This window comes from Cervus canadensis, chromosome 10, assembly GCF_019320065.1.
Source record: "Cervus canadensis isolate Bull #8, Minnesota chromosome 10, ASM1932006v1, whole genome shotgun sequence".
Taxonomy (NCBI): Eukaryota; Metazoa; Chordata; class Mammalia; order Artiodactyla; family Cervidae; genus Cervus; species Cervus canadensis.
Window position 1 is genome coordinate 902,829 of NC_057395.1, and position 18,528 is coordinate 921,356.

Here is an 18,528-nt window from a genome sequence, read left to right on the forward strand (position 1 = left end):
ATTCCGTCTGAACTGGTAAGGTAGCCGCGGGTTCCGTTTTCAGGTTTTCTGGTCTATGATATACTTTTTCTATATCGATATTCTTTAGGTTCTGTGTTCATTTCTAAAGAATGGCAAAGAACTTCATGCACTGTGGGAGGTGAATTTGGCGAATTTCATTTTTGGGTGAATTTCCTTCTCTTTACCTGTCAGCTAACTTCCAGAAATGCATGAACAGGGAAACGGGGAGAGGAGAAAACACACCACACGATCGCTGACAGTTGGTGGAGCAGCAAGTGCCCCAGAGTGGGTGGCAGTAGCCCCTGCTTGCAGGCTCTGATCTGAAGCTTGTACAACAGATGTACTGGGGGTTGGAGAACATGGTGCTCATTTGCGGAGGTGAAAGAGCGGGGGAAACGCGCCGGCCATGATGGCTGGGGAGGGTAGGGGAGCCGAGACAGTGCCGCGGGCTGGCGACCCCGCTGCTTCTGCTGGGTGTTTTTCCTCCAGAAATATTTTTAACCATTTGCAAGGCTGGACGCTACAGAAAACATTGCTAATTTACCCTTTCTTTCAAAGGCCAGAGCAGTGGGACTGGATTGCATGGAGCTTCTTGTTTATTTCATGTTTATTTCTGAGTAGGATTTAATCTCCCACTTGACAAACATAACATCCCAGAAGGCTTTTATGTAGCTGCTGTTAATCACAGAATATTGCATGAGTGTAATATAATTCTGGTGTAAAAAACTGAGTTTTTTTTTTTCCCCTGTAATTAACCGGGAGTCTTTTTTATACTTGAGTACTGAATACTTATTAACCCTGTTTTTATTTTTAATCTCTTCTCTTATTTTTCTTTTGGTCCTGCTGTCTCTCACATAAGCCCACAATTTACATTCTCATTTCCATATTTCTCCAAGTAAAAGAAGATTCCTAGGAAGTTGGAGCAATAACCTATCTATTTGACATGCCAAATACATTCTTCCTATGATCTAATGGTATATTTCCACAATAAAGATGGTTTGGAAAAAAAAAAAGTCTCTGACAAAGGGGCAGTTAACTCACAGTTATCATTTCAGAGTTAATCCTTAACTTCATATTTTAATTAATATATATATTTTACTAAATGGCTTTTCTGTCTTTATTTGACCAAAAAAAAGTTGAAATTGCATAAATTTTTCTGCTCCTCAGAATGTAAAAAATGGGAAGCTATAGAAGATGCAGAACATTCTGACTTTTGAAAAAGCTGGTAGAGGGAGAGACCATGTCTGCTCCTAATTACACAAACTAGTTAAGGAAAAGAATTTTAAGCCAGCCAATATTTTTCCTTTCATTATTTATGATTTAAACCAGCTCATCTTTTTCCTTTCATTATTTTCATGACATCTAATAACTGGTCTGATTGAACTGGAACATTTGCAATGGGTTTGTGTATGTTAGAACCAGAGTCTAAAAGAGTCACATATTTCACTAACAGTTTTATACTTTTCATGAAATACAGAACTGAAAAAGGCTATTTCTCTATTCCCTCCATTCTGATCCTCTGCAATGCAAATTAGGTCATTAGTTATTAACAATACTGTCAATTAAGAGAGTAAAATCAGTATCAACCACACATGCCTGACCTCCAATTTTGTATTTCATTTTAGAGGAACGTTGCATCAGTGACAAACCCAATATTTCTGCTCATCACTTCGATTCTAAAGCCACTGAAAAGATCATGGTATAGAATCTTTGTGAAAGTGAAAGTGTTAGCCTCTTAGTCTGTCTGACTCTTTTCGACCCTATGGACTGTAGCCCTCCAGGCTCCTCTGTCCATGGAATTTTTCAGGCAACAATATTGGAGTTGGTTACCATTCCCTTCTTCAGGGGATCTTCCTGACTCGGATTAAACCCAGGTGTCCTGCATTGCAGGCGGATTCTTTACTGTCTGAGCTACCATGGAAAAGAACTTTTAAAAAATTGTCATCATCATACCTAATATCTGCTGTAGCTTAAATGGTCTCAGGCCCTAGCACTGCAGTGAGTGGAGATGGAATCATGAAAGACATTGACTGCCCTTGTACCTGCAAGTGGTCCATGCCCCCTTCACACAGTGAGTTCCCTTAGAAGAGAATAATGAGATAGAGTTGTTAGAAAATGCTTCATGATCATGAAACTGAGAAGAAATTAGCCTGGTAACAATCAGAAACAGCTTTTGTGCGTTTGGCCTAAGAACCTGGCCTTCTCTCTCATCTGCACACAAATTTATTAACTGCAGAGGTAGGGGGCTGGGGTTTCCTCTACCTTGCATTCCTCTGTAGCCATGAATTAATTCCCAAATGCCAATGTGAGTCTGTTTTCCTTTTCATGCATCATATGTGGGGAGGCAGCTGGAAATACTACTCTGAGCCCCCTGCACCCACTCATCTCAGCCTCTCTTGTTCACACAGCGGGGTAAAGCAGTTAAAAGAAATTATTCATCCTTTTCCTTATCTCCATGTGTGCACAATAATTGTCTCAAAATTGGTACAGCTTACTTTGTTAATGAAAACATCCAAAAAATGGGCAGAAAATAATAAAGTGTGTGTCTGTTAAAAAAAAAAAGCCCTAACTTTTATATTCCATCAGTCGACAATCATAGAATTTTAAAGCAAAAAGAATTTTATAGATCTTGAAAAAAGCACAAGAGTAAAGATGAGTTTCCTTGGTCTGAAGAGAAAACAACAACAATACTGAATTTGGAATCAGAAAATCCAGGGAGGTCAAATGGTGTATGAACAAGGGAAGTTTCACTGTAGCTTATATGACTTTTATTTTTATGATTTATTTTATATTGGAGTATAGCCAATGAAATGACAGAAAGTGAAGAGGAACTAAAGAGGGCATCAAAAGATGAGAGAGCTGGACCTCATCACCGATGCAGTGAACATGAACTTGGGCAATCTCCAGGAGATGATGAGGGACAGAGAGGCCTGGAGAGCTGTGGTCCATGGGGTCACAAAGAGTTGAACATGACTGGGTGACTGGAAACAATGAAATAGCCAATGAACAATGTTGTGGTAGTTTCAGATGAACAGTGAGGGGACTCAGCCATACATATACGTGTATCCATTCTCCCTCAGTCTCCCCTCTCATCCAGCCTGCCACATAACGCTGAGCAAGAGTTCCCTGTGCTATGTAGCAGGTCCTTGTTGGTTATCCATTTAAAATGTAGCAGACTTTTCTATGTCATTCTTATGAATGTCAAGATGATACCTTTTAAGGAGTTTGCAACAGAGACCAAGCACAGAGAATACAGCATGCTTCTTTTCAAAAGACATCAGATAAGAAGACAGTGGTCTGGCCAGTTTAGTACTGAAGGAGACTTTCAACCCAGAATTCTATATCCAGAGAAAATAACCTTCAGAATAAACTCAAAAAAACAAAAAAACTTTTTCAAACAAACGAAAACTGAGGGATTGAATGCACTGGTAGCTGAGCTTCTTCAGATCAGAGACTTAGATCTACGCAGAGAAATGAAGAGCATTAGAGATGGGGTGAACAGCAGTAAAATACATTTTTTCACATTAATTGCTTTAAAAACTAGCTGTTTAAAGCATAAATAGTGCAAATGTCTTAAATGTTTACAGAATGTGCAGAAGTAAAGTTTATGACAATACTGCAAAGAATTGGAATGAGGAATTGGACATACACCATAACAAGGTGCTTCTCCAACAAGAAGCAATGAAATTTATTTGAACTTGAACACAAATTATAGAAAAATTATATTGCAAATCTTAAGACAATCACTAGCAATTATCTTAAAAAAGTTAAACAATTCAATAGAGGAGATGAAATTGAATTATAATTGCTTAATTAAACCTAGACAAGTCAGAAAAAGAAGAAGAATAAACAAAGAACAAATGGAATAAATAGAAATCAGACAGCAATATAGTTGATTTCAACCCAACCATTTCAAAAAATCACTAACTGTGAAGGGAGGAACTGGATGTTCAGGCCAGATTCGTGCTTCAAATCTTCAGGTAAAATTTTTTAGAGTTACCTATTTTATTCCCCAAGCTCACCTTTCCAGAAAAGAACTGGATCCATATGTGAAGCTGGGGTCCCTGTGTGCCATCTCCTGGGAAACACTGCCAAGTGCAGTGAGAGTTACCAGACTCTTGTGGGCCAGTGCTCAGTGGTGCAGTGAAGATTATATCAGAGGCCTCTTGAACAGGAAGAGAGCTGCCTGTAGAACAGAAGAGTCCAAGAGGGTTTTGCAGAGCAGCAGGACTTGAGTTGGGCCTTCCCCAGTGGCTCAGAGGTAAAGAATCTGCCTGCAATGCAGGAGACTTGGGTTTGATCCCTGGTCCAGTAAGATCCCCTAGAGAAAGAAATGGCAACCCATTCCAGTATTCTTGCCTGAAGAATCCCATGGACAAAGGAGCCTGGCAGGCTACAGTCCATGAGATCACAAAGAGTTGGACATGACTTATCAACTAAACAACAATAGGACTTAAGTTGCACCCAGAAGTTGCTCAGTGGCAAACAGCTTGGAATGAAGGGAAGATTGCAGGGTGTTGGAATGGGGCCCAGAGGTATTTGATTTTGCCTAAGATTTCTGCTCTACTAAATATTTCAGTGGTTGCTGACCTGAAAAGTGTCTGTCAGCTTTGCAGACTTCTTATTTGCTGCTTCAGAGGTAGAATCTGAATATAGCTATTAAAACATCTTCAGTGGCTGTTTGATCTCTTGTCTGAAGCCTTTGAAATGATTTTCCATCAATTTCATTCGTGGTGATTTTGGAGGGAGGTAGGGCCTTTGAGTTATGCTCATTTTTACCTGAAGGTACAGCCTATCCTTTTGTTAAATGTATTTTACTGGTATTTATGGAACAATTTATGCTGTCTAATCAAACAAATTAGAACACTTATTTTTGCTTTCCTCAATTCAGTCAATTGTTAATAATCATGTTGTCATTTTTTCTCAGACTTGGCACCAAAACTTTATTCATTTTCCTTAGAAATTCTGTCACCAACCTACTATAAAAACTGTCATTATCTCTCAAAGTCACAGTCCTGACATCTGTTAAGTAAAGGTTTATTTTACACTTCAAAAGTCAATCTGCACAGCTGACTAAACTCCTTCAGAATTTTACAGCTTGCTCTTGTCAAATATTTGGGAAAATAAAATTTGCTTGTAGAAAAATATTTGGTTTTCATAGAAAAGAAAATACTCTTTGTTTATCAAAATATTCTTTTGTTTCTTCCCCCCCGCCAAAAGAAAAGAGCTTTGCTTATCAATTGGTTTTTAGAAAAAGAAATAAGAAAGTTGAATTAATGTCTGTGTGTTTTATTTCAAGTGACACACCGATTTCTTTCTTTTAACATCCCTGAAGGTTGAATAGGTCGTCTAAATTCCACAGAACTTATTAGAAAGCAAAGCGCAACAACCTTCTCCGGTTGGCCTGGAGAAGGAGGGGAGAGACTGCGTGCTGTCCCTCTGGCTGCCCCTCCAGTCTCACCCCGATACACTTGGATTTGACCATGGCTCTCTGTGCTAATGAGCCTCTGTGACTCATTGTATCAATCCAAGGCTAACCTCTGGGCCTCGGACTGGTATCTCCCATCAGATCAGCAGCAGCATTAGATTAGAAATAAAGTGCATGACAAATGTAATGCATTTGAATTGTCCTAAAACTACCCCCCCTACCCCAAGTCCACAAAAAAACTGTCTTCCACAAAACTGGTCCCTGGAGCCAAAAAGTTGGGGACCGCTGTTCTGGGGACAAATTCCTACTAGTCCTCTAATGTCTCTGGAAGCAAAGGAAGGTAATGAAGATCTAATAGAGTATTTTCTCTATATTGAACTTTATGCTAAGAATATTCCACAGGCTACTTTGTTTAATCCTTGCAACAGTCCTACAAGATAGGTATTGTCTCCACGTCTCAAGTCAAAGCTTATGATTGAAGTCTCGATCTTTGCTGCTTCCCATCAGCCTCCCTGATACCCTGCTTGATCCTTTTACTAATATACCTTTTGTTGTTTTTTGGCATCTTGTGATTCCAAGCTTCCAATTTTTCTTTAGTGAGAGTGCGTGACTTGGTAGCTACACAAAATTGTGAGCCTGTAAATTCTTACCTGTCCTTTTGTGCTTTAGAATTATTTACAGACTCTGTTCTTGGACTGCTACCTACTTTCTCATGTGAATTTAGTATCTAATATAAATAGTGATGGGGATGAGCATGGAGTGTACGAGTTTCTATAGGTGAGTTTAGGTACCAAGCTTAAATGATTCACTACTGCTTCTGACGTGGAAGCCATGAAACAGAAGATGCAATGTACCAGAAGTCAGAAGACCTGATCTCTGACATTTGTTCTGTAATTAACAGTTTCACTTTGGATTTTTCCAACGACATTATTATTTTAATGCCAAATGGAGAGATGATAGTAACTATCTCTGGTTTCTATAAAAACCAAGTAAGTCATGTGGAGGTAGTTTGAAAACTAAAGGACTTTCAGAGATGTTCATAATCAACTTCATTCTTGTTACACCTTCAGTGGAGTCTTTTAAGGCTTCTGTTGTCCTTAAGTTAGAAACCAACCTCCTGATCACTGTTCACGGATCAAGGTTCTAGGTTCTGATGGACTTAGACAGACAGGGAGGTTTTGTGAAGATGGTAGCAGTCTCACAGAATCCCTGTTTGCCTTGGGAAATGAGAAGAATGGAGGGGACTCTAGAGGCCAGATGGAAGGACCAGCCCCTGGATAGATCTGCTGCTACTGCTGGATGCCACAGGCACCAGTGCCATGAATAAATGTCACATCCTTCCCTCGACTTTGCAACTCCTGCCCAGATCCAGAGACCAGGGTGATCCAGGGTGTGTGAGTGGACAAACACAGGTCCTGTGACTATGCCTTGGATGCCAGGAGATGGGAGGTGAAGGGTCTCTCTGCCTCATTCTCCATAGCAGGAAACTATAGCTGTGGATACAGCTGATGTCATGGAGAGTGGGAGATGCCTGCCAACAAAAGAGTGGGTGCATGCTAGATGGTGAAACTGAAACAAAAACAGTTCAAACCTCCTGTGTGACCTAGCTGTACTTCACTCATCAGCTCCATCTGGCACCAACACCCTCACACCCATGCTCTACTGACTAATGTTATTTCATTTCCTCTTTTGTGCCAAGCTCTTTATCACCTCCAAGCCACCCAACCGGGACGTTTCACCATTTCATACTTTCTCCTTTGGTGAACCCTTCCTCAGCCTTTAAGTTTCAGTTTCGGTGAAACGTCTATGGGAAATACTTTTTGGACCGCTACTACTTTGGGCCAAATTGAGGTTAGCCCCTTCCCCACACACCCATTGTATACTTCCACATAAACTCACGCTTCTTTCTCATTGCATTTACAATTAAACAATCATTGGTATTAGTTTGTAAATGTCTCATTCACTAGACTATGAGCTTCATGAGTATAATGTATCTACCTTATTCACATGTATATCTCAGTTTCCAGTAAAGATTCAATAAATATTTATTGGGCGAATAACTGAGTTAATAGACAAGGATGTGAGGATATGTTTACCAGCAACCTGAGACCCTCAGGTAGTCCCACGTTCCTAAATATTAGCGGCCATGGCCCTCTTTTCCTGCCTATGGTGCTGTGAGGTCCTGAAGGACACGCCCACATGATTGTTCCTTTTTGTACCCCACTCGTTGGTATAATTTTAGGAATATGGAATAAATGGATTACCAGATGAATGGATGGAGAGATGCATGCATGAAGCATCTGGAGTTGCGATGAAAAAGGTCTTCCTCTGAGCTTTTTCTTCCTCCCCTTCTTCGTCTGGGCTCAGAAGGGCTCTGAGCCCCTCCAGTATGTCTTAGATTAAATTTCTTTTGTTACTTCAAACTGGGAGAAAAAAATGAGCACGAGCATCTTCTTTTATCAGTTGATCGATATGTACTAGATGTTCTGTTAGGTACAACAGGGGTTAAAAATAATTTTAAAACTTCATTTTCCCCTCTCTAGGAGCTTATCAACAGGCAGGGAGACAGGTCAATAATACATGAGGAAGTAAACAATAAAGGTTGAAGCCAATAACACAAGACAGTAGTAAGAGAGATGTAACAGAATGGTGTATCATTAATTGCCAATAGAGTGCAGACCAAAGGCTATTCATTCTGAGGAGAGTGAGGTTTTAGCTTTTAGATTGGCCCTGCTTTCTACACCTGACTACCGTTCATTCACAAGGTGGATATGCAAATTCTTCCCAAAGGAATTGCATCGTCTAAAAAACATGTTCTCCACCCTCCCATGGTGTCCCCTCCCTGGCCTCTCCACTTTCCCAAGCACCCTTTGAATTGTGCATCCTGGAAACAAGTACCATCCTGAGCTCTAGGCTTGGGGCAGCTGTAATTCTGTGTCTTTCCCAAGAAACTCCAAATGTGAACCCTTGTCAGCCCAGAGGCACCATAGGAACTGTTCCATAGAAGATCATCATGAAGGAGAAGATTGGTTAGGAGTTGCCCATTATCTGTTTTGGCTAGACAACACATTCATAACAAATTCTAGAAGTTGCCATGTTTCATCTAGTTTTGTTAACTGGAAATGTGTCTGTCCTTAAGAATCTTGGATTTTCTCTGTGTCAATTGGACACTCAGCTTGTTCAGGAGTTTGGGCCAAGTCTGAAACCAGACTAATGAGTTTGAATTCTGGCCCTGCCACTTTCCATGTGTCTTTAACCTCTTTAAGCCTCAGCTTTCTCATCTGTAAAATGGGCACCATAAAAGACCTGATGTGAAGAGCTGACTCATTTGAAAAGACCCTGATGCTGGGAAAGATTGAGGGCAGGAGGAGAAGGGGACGACACAGGGTGAGATGGTTGGCTGGCATCACTGACTCGATGGACATGGGTTTGGGTAGACTCTGGGAATTGATGATGGACAGGGAGGCCTGGCGTGCTGCTGTTCATGGAGTCGCAAAGAATCGGACATGACTGAGCGACTGAACTGAACTGAACTGATAAGATTTAGTATGAATGTTAAAAAAGAGCATGCAAATGAAGACAGTACAGTCCCTGCTACAGAAGTAGCGCCTGGTCAACTTTACCATCATCCTGGTGTGTGTATGCTCAGTTATTCATTTGTGTCTGACTCTTTGCTACCCCATAGACTGTAGCCTGCCAGGTTCCTCTGTCCAAGAGATTTCCCAATCAAGAATATTGTGTTGTCATTTCCTTCTTCAGGGGATCTTCCTGACCCAGGGATCAAACCTGTGTCTCTTGCATCCCTTGCATTGCAAGCAATTCTTAACCCACTGTGCTATCCAGGAAGGCCACCTCCAACTGTCATTCTTAGGTAGCCAAAACCTCTTGGTCTGCCTTCTCTTTTTCCTCTGTGGATTTATTTCCCCCAGTTCCTTTATGTTCTTTCACTCTTTCCCAGAACTGGTTTCATAGGGAATTTTTCTGATTGGACAGAAGAGTGCTGTGAACTTGCCCCTTTGCATGGAAGTCTCAGGGGAACAAGCCAATGTGAGTCCTTCACAGCCAACAGCAGTGTGACTCCCTCCTGGAAAGTGTGTGCTCTTAGGAGTGATCTTGGGGACAGGAACCACACTAGGAGTCAGAGTAAGAAGTGTGAATATTGTGGCGTGAACACCAGGCAGGAGCAAACAGCTTCAAGATTGCTGCTGGGGCCCTTACAGCCAGATGACAGAAAGCGGGCCTCCCTAACCCGGCCCGGGCTCATCTCCGGGTCTCTGGGTAGGGAGATGCCTTTCCATCTCATCAGGGCTCTTGCCAATCCAGGGTCAGAGCAATTGCCAGGACCGATTGATTGCTCTGGTGTGTCAGTAATCTGCAGCCTAAATTGTGCTCATCTCTGTGAGATTAGAAAAAAAATTCCCAACTGCACGCTGGACCTTGCAGAGTCTGTCCAAGCACGCTAATCAGAAAAACAATTTCCACCTGGGCAACTCTGCATCCAGGACAACAAACACGATGTCATTTTCGGGCAATTAGAGATGGTGTCTTCCCTCTCACCAAGGACGTTAAATTGTGTGCATACATCGTAAAGCAGAAACACTGCACAGAAAGGGGAGAAAGAGACCTATGATCACACTTTAATTAGCTTCTTCTCTGACATTAGTCAGTTCTCCCTCTGTCCACCCGTCCTAGGTCCTGTAATCATCTCTTACCACGGGCAATGAACATATGTCCCTCCTGTTCTAACAGGTACCTGTCTGCACAAGGAAGCAGACCAAGGCCCGCCCCTCCCTCCCTGCCGATGGAGATGTTTAAGCTTTCAATTTCATTCCAGGCCCCTGGGTCCGAGGCCCAATTTTGAACAAGTTGGCATGGGGTGGGTTCTGGTGGTGTACTTTTTAATTGCATTATCCTGAGTGATGAAAATCCTTTCATTCTTCACGCATAAAAGCTCAGGCTGCACGGGGTACACGCTCCCCACCGCGACTTTGAGCTAGGGCCCAGTTCCCTCCCAGGGCCACTTTGTCAGCTGTTCCAAGATCTTTTGTCATCTCGGTGCTATTAATTGCCCTTGAGCAGCACCAGGCTTTTTAATTCAGATTTTCCTAGAACAGCAGGAGGGAAAATGGAATGATTGTAAACGGGAGTTAATGATAATTGCTAATGTAGGTAGAGGTTTTTGTTGTTGTTTAAGATGGTCCTTTAAATTTTGTAATCTTGAAATAAAGAAGCAGAGATTGGGTAAAGAATCGCAGTGCAAGGACCGTCTTGATAAGCTGGAGGAGAGGGAACGAATATGCTTTCTTTTCTGTCCTTGTTTTATGGAATCAAATTGTCCTACAACCAGAGCATCCAAAAGATCTTGCTCAAGTCAGAAACACAGGAGATTCCTGTGAGGGCTACCAGGGTATGTCCTAATTTCAGAGACTTGAAGGGGAAAAGAAAGAAACATTCAACCTGAGAAATATAAAGGAAAATGTACATAGACATCTTAGGAGACTTTAAACACCATCCATATTGGGATTTCCCTGGGGGTCCAGGGGTTAAGAATCTGCCTTCCAATGCAGGGAACTTGGGTTCAATCCCTGGTCAGGGAACTAAGATCCCACATGCTGTGGGGCAGTTAAGCCCATGTTCCATATCGACTGAGCCCGTGTGACACAATGAAGATTCTGAGCGATGCAGCTAAGACCAGACACAGCCAATACACACACACACACACACACACACACACACACACACACCAACTACAGTTCTGATGGCAAGTGAAATAATAAAGTCTTAAAGAAAAGCTCCCAGGGCTTCCCTGGTGGCTCAGTTTGTAAAGAATCCATCTGCACTGCTAGGAGACCTAGTTTCGATCCCTGGGTCTGGAGGATCCCCTGGAGAAGGAAATGGCAACCCACTCTAGTATTCTTGCCTGGAGAATCCCACAGACAGAGGAGACTGGCAGACTACAACCAGTGGAGTCGCAAAGAGTTGGACACGACTAAGTGACTAATCCATCACCACCACCAAAGAAAATCTCCTAACCTTTGAGGAGTTTGGAATAAATACTTGAAGGATCAGGCCCTTGACATAGACTTTAAAAGAATCCAGAGAGATTTTTAGCATTAACAGGTAAGTTAACCCACCATCTTGATACCACGTAAAGGAAGCTGTCTTTTTTTTTTTTTAGACAGAATTATTAACCATTTCCATGGCAACCCCTTCCAGTATTCTTGCCTGGAGAATCCCATGGACAGAGGAGCCTGGTGTGCTACAATCTATGGGGTCACAAAGAGTTGGACGTGACTAAGTGACTAAACAGCAATAGCCATTAAAATTGTGTTTTAATTCTGCTCAAAATGTATCCTTACATAATTTCTTGGTATAAAACATCAATTATTGTATTGTGATAGATGAATATTCCTCTTTCCTTAAATAGTAGTCATCAAAAATCCAAAGAAGTGTGTCTTTTTGTCCTCACTGAGCTCCCATTCCAGTCTCTTCTGGGTCAGTCCTTCCCCTGCCTCATGCACCAGATGGGAAGACCCAGCCCCTCAAAACCCAGTGGCTTCTTGCCAGCATTTTGGAGGCCACAGTAGTTTTCTTGAGAAACCACTCACGATCTCTACCCTGGATCTGCTGTAAGCTCTGTGGAAGGTCAGTCTCCCTGCATGGAGACCTTGAAAATGATGAACCATCTCCCTGCCCTTGGGCTTTGAAGCCTTTCAGGATGGTTTCAAATGGTGAAAAAGGCAAGTTGATTTCAAGGCCACTCTGGGTTTTTTGCTTCAGCCTCTCTGAGTTTGCTCACATCTAAATTCCAGGAAGGGAATGCACACCTCCCAAGTGGCAGCGACTCCTTTGGGGCAGATGCAGACTTATGTTTACAAACCTGGGTTGAAAGAGCCAACATCTCACAGAGGACAAAGGGCTGTAAGATGGAACCCTCTAAGTGAAGGGTTTCTGATGCGGGTGAAAGCACCCCACACACCAACCTCTATTGGCAACAAATATCCTCACTGAGGTCAGATTCAATGGCTAACACTTAATCAAAAATATTGCCATCTTCAAGTCTTGTTATCTTCTTCCAGGATGTGATTAAAGACCCATTTACATGATAGTTGCTTAGAACTGGCAAGAACTGGGCACCCCAAAGTGCTGTTAGTATTATTTTACAATTCTCTGGTCCTGTTAAAAACTCACTCTTCGTCACACACATTGGGTCCCTACTCTGCAAAGGCACAGTTCTGTGGCACTATGAGAAATAAGAGTCTATAAGTACAGGTATCACTTGATACCTTTCCCATTCAGAGTTGGAGAAATTTGCACTTTGTTATCCAGCCCAGCATCGCACTTGAAGGCAAGTGATTTCTGCTTATTGTATTCCCTTTTCAAACTAGGCAGGAAGATAGACCTTAAGGTTCATCTTATGCCTGAAAACCCTGGGAAACTTGTTTCTGGGAGTCAGCCAACAACCTGAGAAGGACAGTGGACTCGGATTCTGTCTTGTACTTAAGAACCCTGTGAAGAGCTGTAACAGGCCCCAGACCCAGGCGGCCCCTCGGGGTGGAGCTGCGTTGGGGTTCGGACAGTGCCACTTCCCCTCTGGGTGGCTCTAGGCCAGTGATAGAGTCACTCTGAGCCCGTGTCCTCAGCCGCGTCCTGGGGAGAAGGACACCTGGGTAGAAGGGCTCATGGGGATACTAAAGAACAATCAGAGCCCTGAGCAGACGTAGAGAAAGGACACCTGGACAGGGGGAGGAAGGGGAGGGTGGGACAGATTGGGAGGGTAGCATTGACGTGCATACACTGCCCTGTTGGCTCAGAGAGTAAAGAAGCCGCCTGCAATGTGGGAGACCCGGCTTTGGTCCCTGGGTCGGGAATGCTCCCTGGAGAAGGAACTGGCAACCCACTCCAGTTTTCTCGCCTGGAGAATCCCATGGACAGAGGAGCCTGGCAGGCTACAGTCCACAGGGTCACAAAGAGTCAGACACGATGGAGTGACTAACACACATACACACGCACGTGTGTAAATAGATAGCTAGTGAGAAGCTGCTCTATGGCACAGCGAGCTTGTATAGCTTGGTGCTCTGTGATGACCTAGAGGGGTGCGGGGGCGGAGATGGGATGGAGGCTAGTGAGGGAGGGGATACATGTGTACATATAGTTGATTCACTCTGTGGTACAGCGGAAACCGACATGATGTTGTAAAACAAGTATACTCCAATAGTAAAAGTTTTTTTTTTTTTTAAAGAGTATTTAGAATTACGCCTGGCACATGACAAGTACTGGGTAAATGTCAGCCTGCACTGTGTCCTTGGGCACCTGGGTTACATCGTAGGCACACACCTAAGATGAGAGGGACACTTGGGAGGAGTGTTGTTTATAATCACACTAGGATGAAAGCAGGAGCTAGGACAGCCCCAGACTTAGGTCATCCTCAAGAAAATCATGTCCTACTTCCCCAGCAGAGGTTTTGCCTAAAGCTTTTGGTAGTTCCTGCCTTTGCTTTACTTCCAGCGTGGCATCCCCTCTCCTGGCTCAGATGTGCCTGATGGAGATCCAGCCACTCTTTATCCCTCTCCCCTGGACCCCAGCCTAAGCAAGCCCAGACACTCTGGAGAGTGGGCAGGCCCCAAGCTCTAATGCCACCAGGCTTTGTAGCTAATGCAAAGTGCAAAGCCCCTTCGCAGTGTCTGGCCGCTGGCTCCTTTCATCAAGATAAGGCCCTCTCCAGCAGGGAATTCTAGCCCTCATCTCACTTCTGGCCGCCCAAACACACCAGCCCCACTCCATCAGCCTGCAGCCGCTGCAGCACTTAGAGCTACAAATGACAAAGACACTTCGCAGAGGGGATCGATGGCGGTGTGAGCAGAGCCACTTGAGCGTGGGCAGGAGCAAAGATGCTCGGGTGCTCAGGCACTGCCCTGCCCTCCGGGGAAACACGAGTCAACATTTTGTTCTCAGAAGTTGCCACTCCTGCACACCTGCCTATCCTGAACACACGTCCTTTTTTTTTTGAAGATGATCTCTACTGGAAAAATAAAAACCCAGCCATTTGATTTAGCTCTTCTTTGTTCTCACGGGTAGCCATACCAAATTTGCTGTTTGTAAAGTGAAGATTGAAAGGAGAAACACCTCTTTCTGACTATTCTCCCAGAGGAACTCTTAGAGACTTAGAAGAAGTAAAATGAAATCAAACCATATTATTTAAACTTGAAATTGTTGTATGAGAAAAGAGTTTGTAAAATCTACCATTTTATTTCCTTTCTTCCGGAACAGTAAGCAGCCACAGCTTTTCTGAGTCCGTGAACTGCATATTCTTCCTTTTCCTCTGTGTTCCGTCAACTCAAAAATGTGAGTTAATAATGCCTGCCTCCCAGCCTCTTGAGATTTTCTGTGTGGATTGATGATAGTAAAATAACAGGAATAATCTGTGTTTATATGGTGCTGTACAGTTTATAGAGAAAGCAGTTTCACTTAATCCTCACAACGACCCAGTGAGGTGGGTAATATGAGATTCTACACATAACTGGGGGTTAAAAGCATCACGCTACAGAAAGCTGGGCATTGTGCTTATTGATGGTGTAACTTAACAAATGATGACAAATTGTGTCCATGTGCTTGGCTGTTTCTGGAGGAGGGTTGGAGCCCCCTTCAGCAGCCAGAGTAAATCTCAGCCTCAGTTATTTTGGCTTCCCAAGCAGCTGGGTGAGCCGAGAACCAGGGTGGGGTTGGTGGAAGAAGGGCTAGGACTAGGTCTCCCCTGCTCATGGCCACTGTCTCCCCGGGATGCCCTTTCTGGATCATGACTCCCATAGAGAGCCCGTGAATGGTCTAGTATCATCTTCCCCTTCTCAACTCCAGTTTGGCCTCACTCTTGCCCCTTGTCCTGCTCACTGCCTCCCACAGAAAACCTACTTGCCAGGTGTGCTCAACATCAATGGCACAGTAGAGAAACCTACTTCCACATCAGCCCAGAAAGCCAACAGGGATGCAGTCTCTTTTTTCCAGGAGGACCAGCACCATCATTTGGGTGGCACAAACATCATCTCTTCCATCCCTGACTAAACTTCAGAGATTAGACTTCTGGAAGTAAATGGATTTTGCAAACAGTCACTTGAAATTATTAAATTTCCAATCTGGATTTCTGCTCCATAACAGCCCCTCCACCCTGGAATATTTTTCTCTTTGGTCTTGGATGTCACTTCTTGGACACTTCTGTGTCCTTCTCCAAGTTGGTTGTTCTTCCTGGGTCTCCCCTGGTTTCCTTAGGGGTCACCCTACTGAAAGTGTAAGCCTTTATGTTCCCTTTTCCTTCTCCCAGGAGACTATGAGTTACTTGAAGGCAAGGACTGTAATCCCTTATCTTTCTACTTCAGGCATCTAGTACCTGGATGAAAAATAATTTTCAAGTGAGTCAGTGAGTCTAACGCATTCATCAAAGCATCCTAGAGAGGAGAGGAAGGTGAACTCAGCACATTCCTGGATTGCACGTCATGAGTGACTCATCGGTGCCCATTGGATGACCATATTCGCCAGAATCAAAGTGGCTCAAATGAATCTCTCACCCTCAAGGTTATCCCCACTTTGTCCTATTTTTAGACTACAAACCCATCATCTTTCAACCAACAAGCTCAAAAGATTATTACAATAGGGAGTTGGGAGGGTACATGTGAATTTTTTTTCTAAAATGCTTAAAAAGAAAAAGGTTAAAATGATTAATAAAAAAGATGAACTAACTTTGTCTAAGGCTCACTACCCTGATTTCTTTGGGCTCATGAGCAGAGAAACGACTCACCATCTTTGCTGGCTAAATCTTCCAGCTCACACGGACAAATGGTCCGCTCAAGCTAATGTGGCTGTTGAAGAGCGTAAGTGGACACCACGCTGTCAGGAAACAGTGCAGGGGCTCTGGGGATGACCCCCTATCAATCTGGGCCAAATATTAGTGGGTAATCTCCTGGCTTGATAGCCAGTGTCTGCTGCTGTGCATTCTTAGCACTCATCTTCTATCGCACTTCAGTTATTTTAGACAAGTACCACTCTGGGTGATTGATCATTATTTTTACTTTCATGAGGTTTAGGTGGCTGGGAAGAAAACCACAGCAAAAAGAGCATGGCAGGAAGTTTCTCTGCAAAAGATTCACGTATTACTCCTGGGTTATGGCTTCTTAAAACCCAAATTCTTAAGTGTTCTGAGGTTAAAAGCTTCCTATTTGCCACAAAGTTGAAAGATGATGATTTAGCTGGTATTATTTTACAAGCACAATTTTACATTCAGCCATCTCTAGATGAATGAGTCTTTAATTTTGACTTGGGAAGGTCATTATTAGAGAAGGAGATTCTGGATCCCGACAGAGCTCATCGGGGAAATGAAATGAAGGGGTTACACTTACAGTGTACAGCCTACTTCTTCCCTGGAAATGTTTTTGGCTACGAGTAGGAAGGAGACTGGCTGAGTCATCCAGATATGGAAGTTGTATTAGGCTGCTTCTCAATTACTTGAGAAAAATGGAGGGAAAAGTAAAGAGTATGGTCACAACTTGTAAACTTTCCCCTTTATCTCATGTTTCTCTCTTGATACATAGATTGACTAGAAAGGAGCACTCAATTCAATGAATCTATTCACAATATAGTATTAATTTTATAATTATAGCTACCATTGACTGGAACATAATAGGTGTAATCCAGTGAGCTGAGTACTGTCACTATCTCTGAATTTCTGATGAGGAAACTACAACTCTGAAATGGGGAAAGTTACCTCCTTAGGGTCACACTGCTGTAAACATGCAGAGCCAGGATGAACACAGAGGTCTGTCAGATGCCACAGGCCAGGCTGTGCACTCCTACTTTCCGATTCCTCTCTTCCTTAGAGCACGAGACGAGGATCTCTGCAGGTACTGAAGGACTCGGTCTGCGTCTCACCATATTACTGGCACCGCTGTGATGACAGCAAAGGTCTCAGACCCGAGGCTCTCATTTTGTCATAGCCCTGCAGCCCTATGTCCTGCCATGGCAACCATACAGACATGTGCCTGCCATACCCTGAGAAATGTCCAATTGCCTATAATTTCTTGCTTTCTAATAAGAATTCTTTTTGTTTTAACAACGTGTTTTGGTGGATTTCTCTTTGTTCTACCAATAAATTTACAGCTAAGAAGTCCTTTTTCTTCGCTCATGTATCTTAATTTCTGACGGGAAAGCATGACCACTCTGAAGAGCTGCCCTTTACGTATAGGTTTGGAACAAAAAGTGCGCGTGAGGGATGACTCAGCTACCCTAAGGCTGGTCTGAGTAGGCGGCACTGAGGAAGCAAGTGGGAGCTGAGGGGTTCTGAAAAGACTGACCTGATGTATTTGGACCCATCCACCCACTGTCCTCCTGAGAGTCTCAAATTCCTGGTATTGCAGTCCCTGCTTTGGATTAAGGTCTCACGTCACCAATTAAAGCAGGTCCACGCTGTTCTTTATTGTCTCTAGAATCTTACTGCATTGCATTGAACCAGACAGCTGGCTGACTGGGAACACGTAGGTTGATGGGATAGGATACAGAGGAGTTAGATTTCAGTGTAAGAAGCAGATTCAGGAAAGAATTGAGGCAGGGGAATGCACCATCTGGTCAGGGTCAGTCAGATAGATCAATGCTCACTAGGGCACTTTGAGTTGAGGCAGGTAAATACTGAAGAAACAGTTTGCCAGGGAGTAAAAGTAATGATGCTCGTGTTGGCTAAGAGGCTTTTAGGAAATATTGATGAATAGTTTGTGTAGCTGGTGGATGACACAGCACCAAGAGTTAAAGGTGGAGAAGCTGAGGAAGGAGAGAGGGTGTAAATGGGCAACAAGGGGCTGAAGAAGGTAAGTCTATGAAATCCTGATGGACCCAGTGTCAGGGCTCCTAACTGAGAGGCCCCAGAAGAATTCAGACCACGTGGCTTCTGGTGTGAGAACAGCAAGGAGCCATTGAGACCCGTTGAGTTTGTAGAGGACACTCAGCTCTGGGGGTCCCAGCTTGCTCCCTTATCTGCAAAGCAGGAGCAGCCGCCTCAGCCTCCTGCAGCCCTGAGTCCACTGCGAATCCTCGCATTGCCGCCCGGGTGGTTCCCTGTTTCC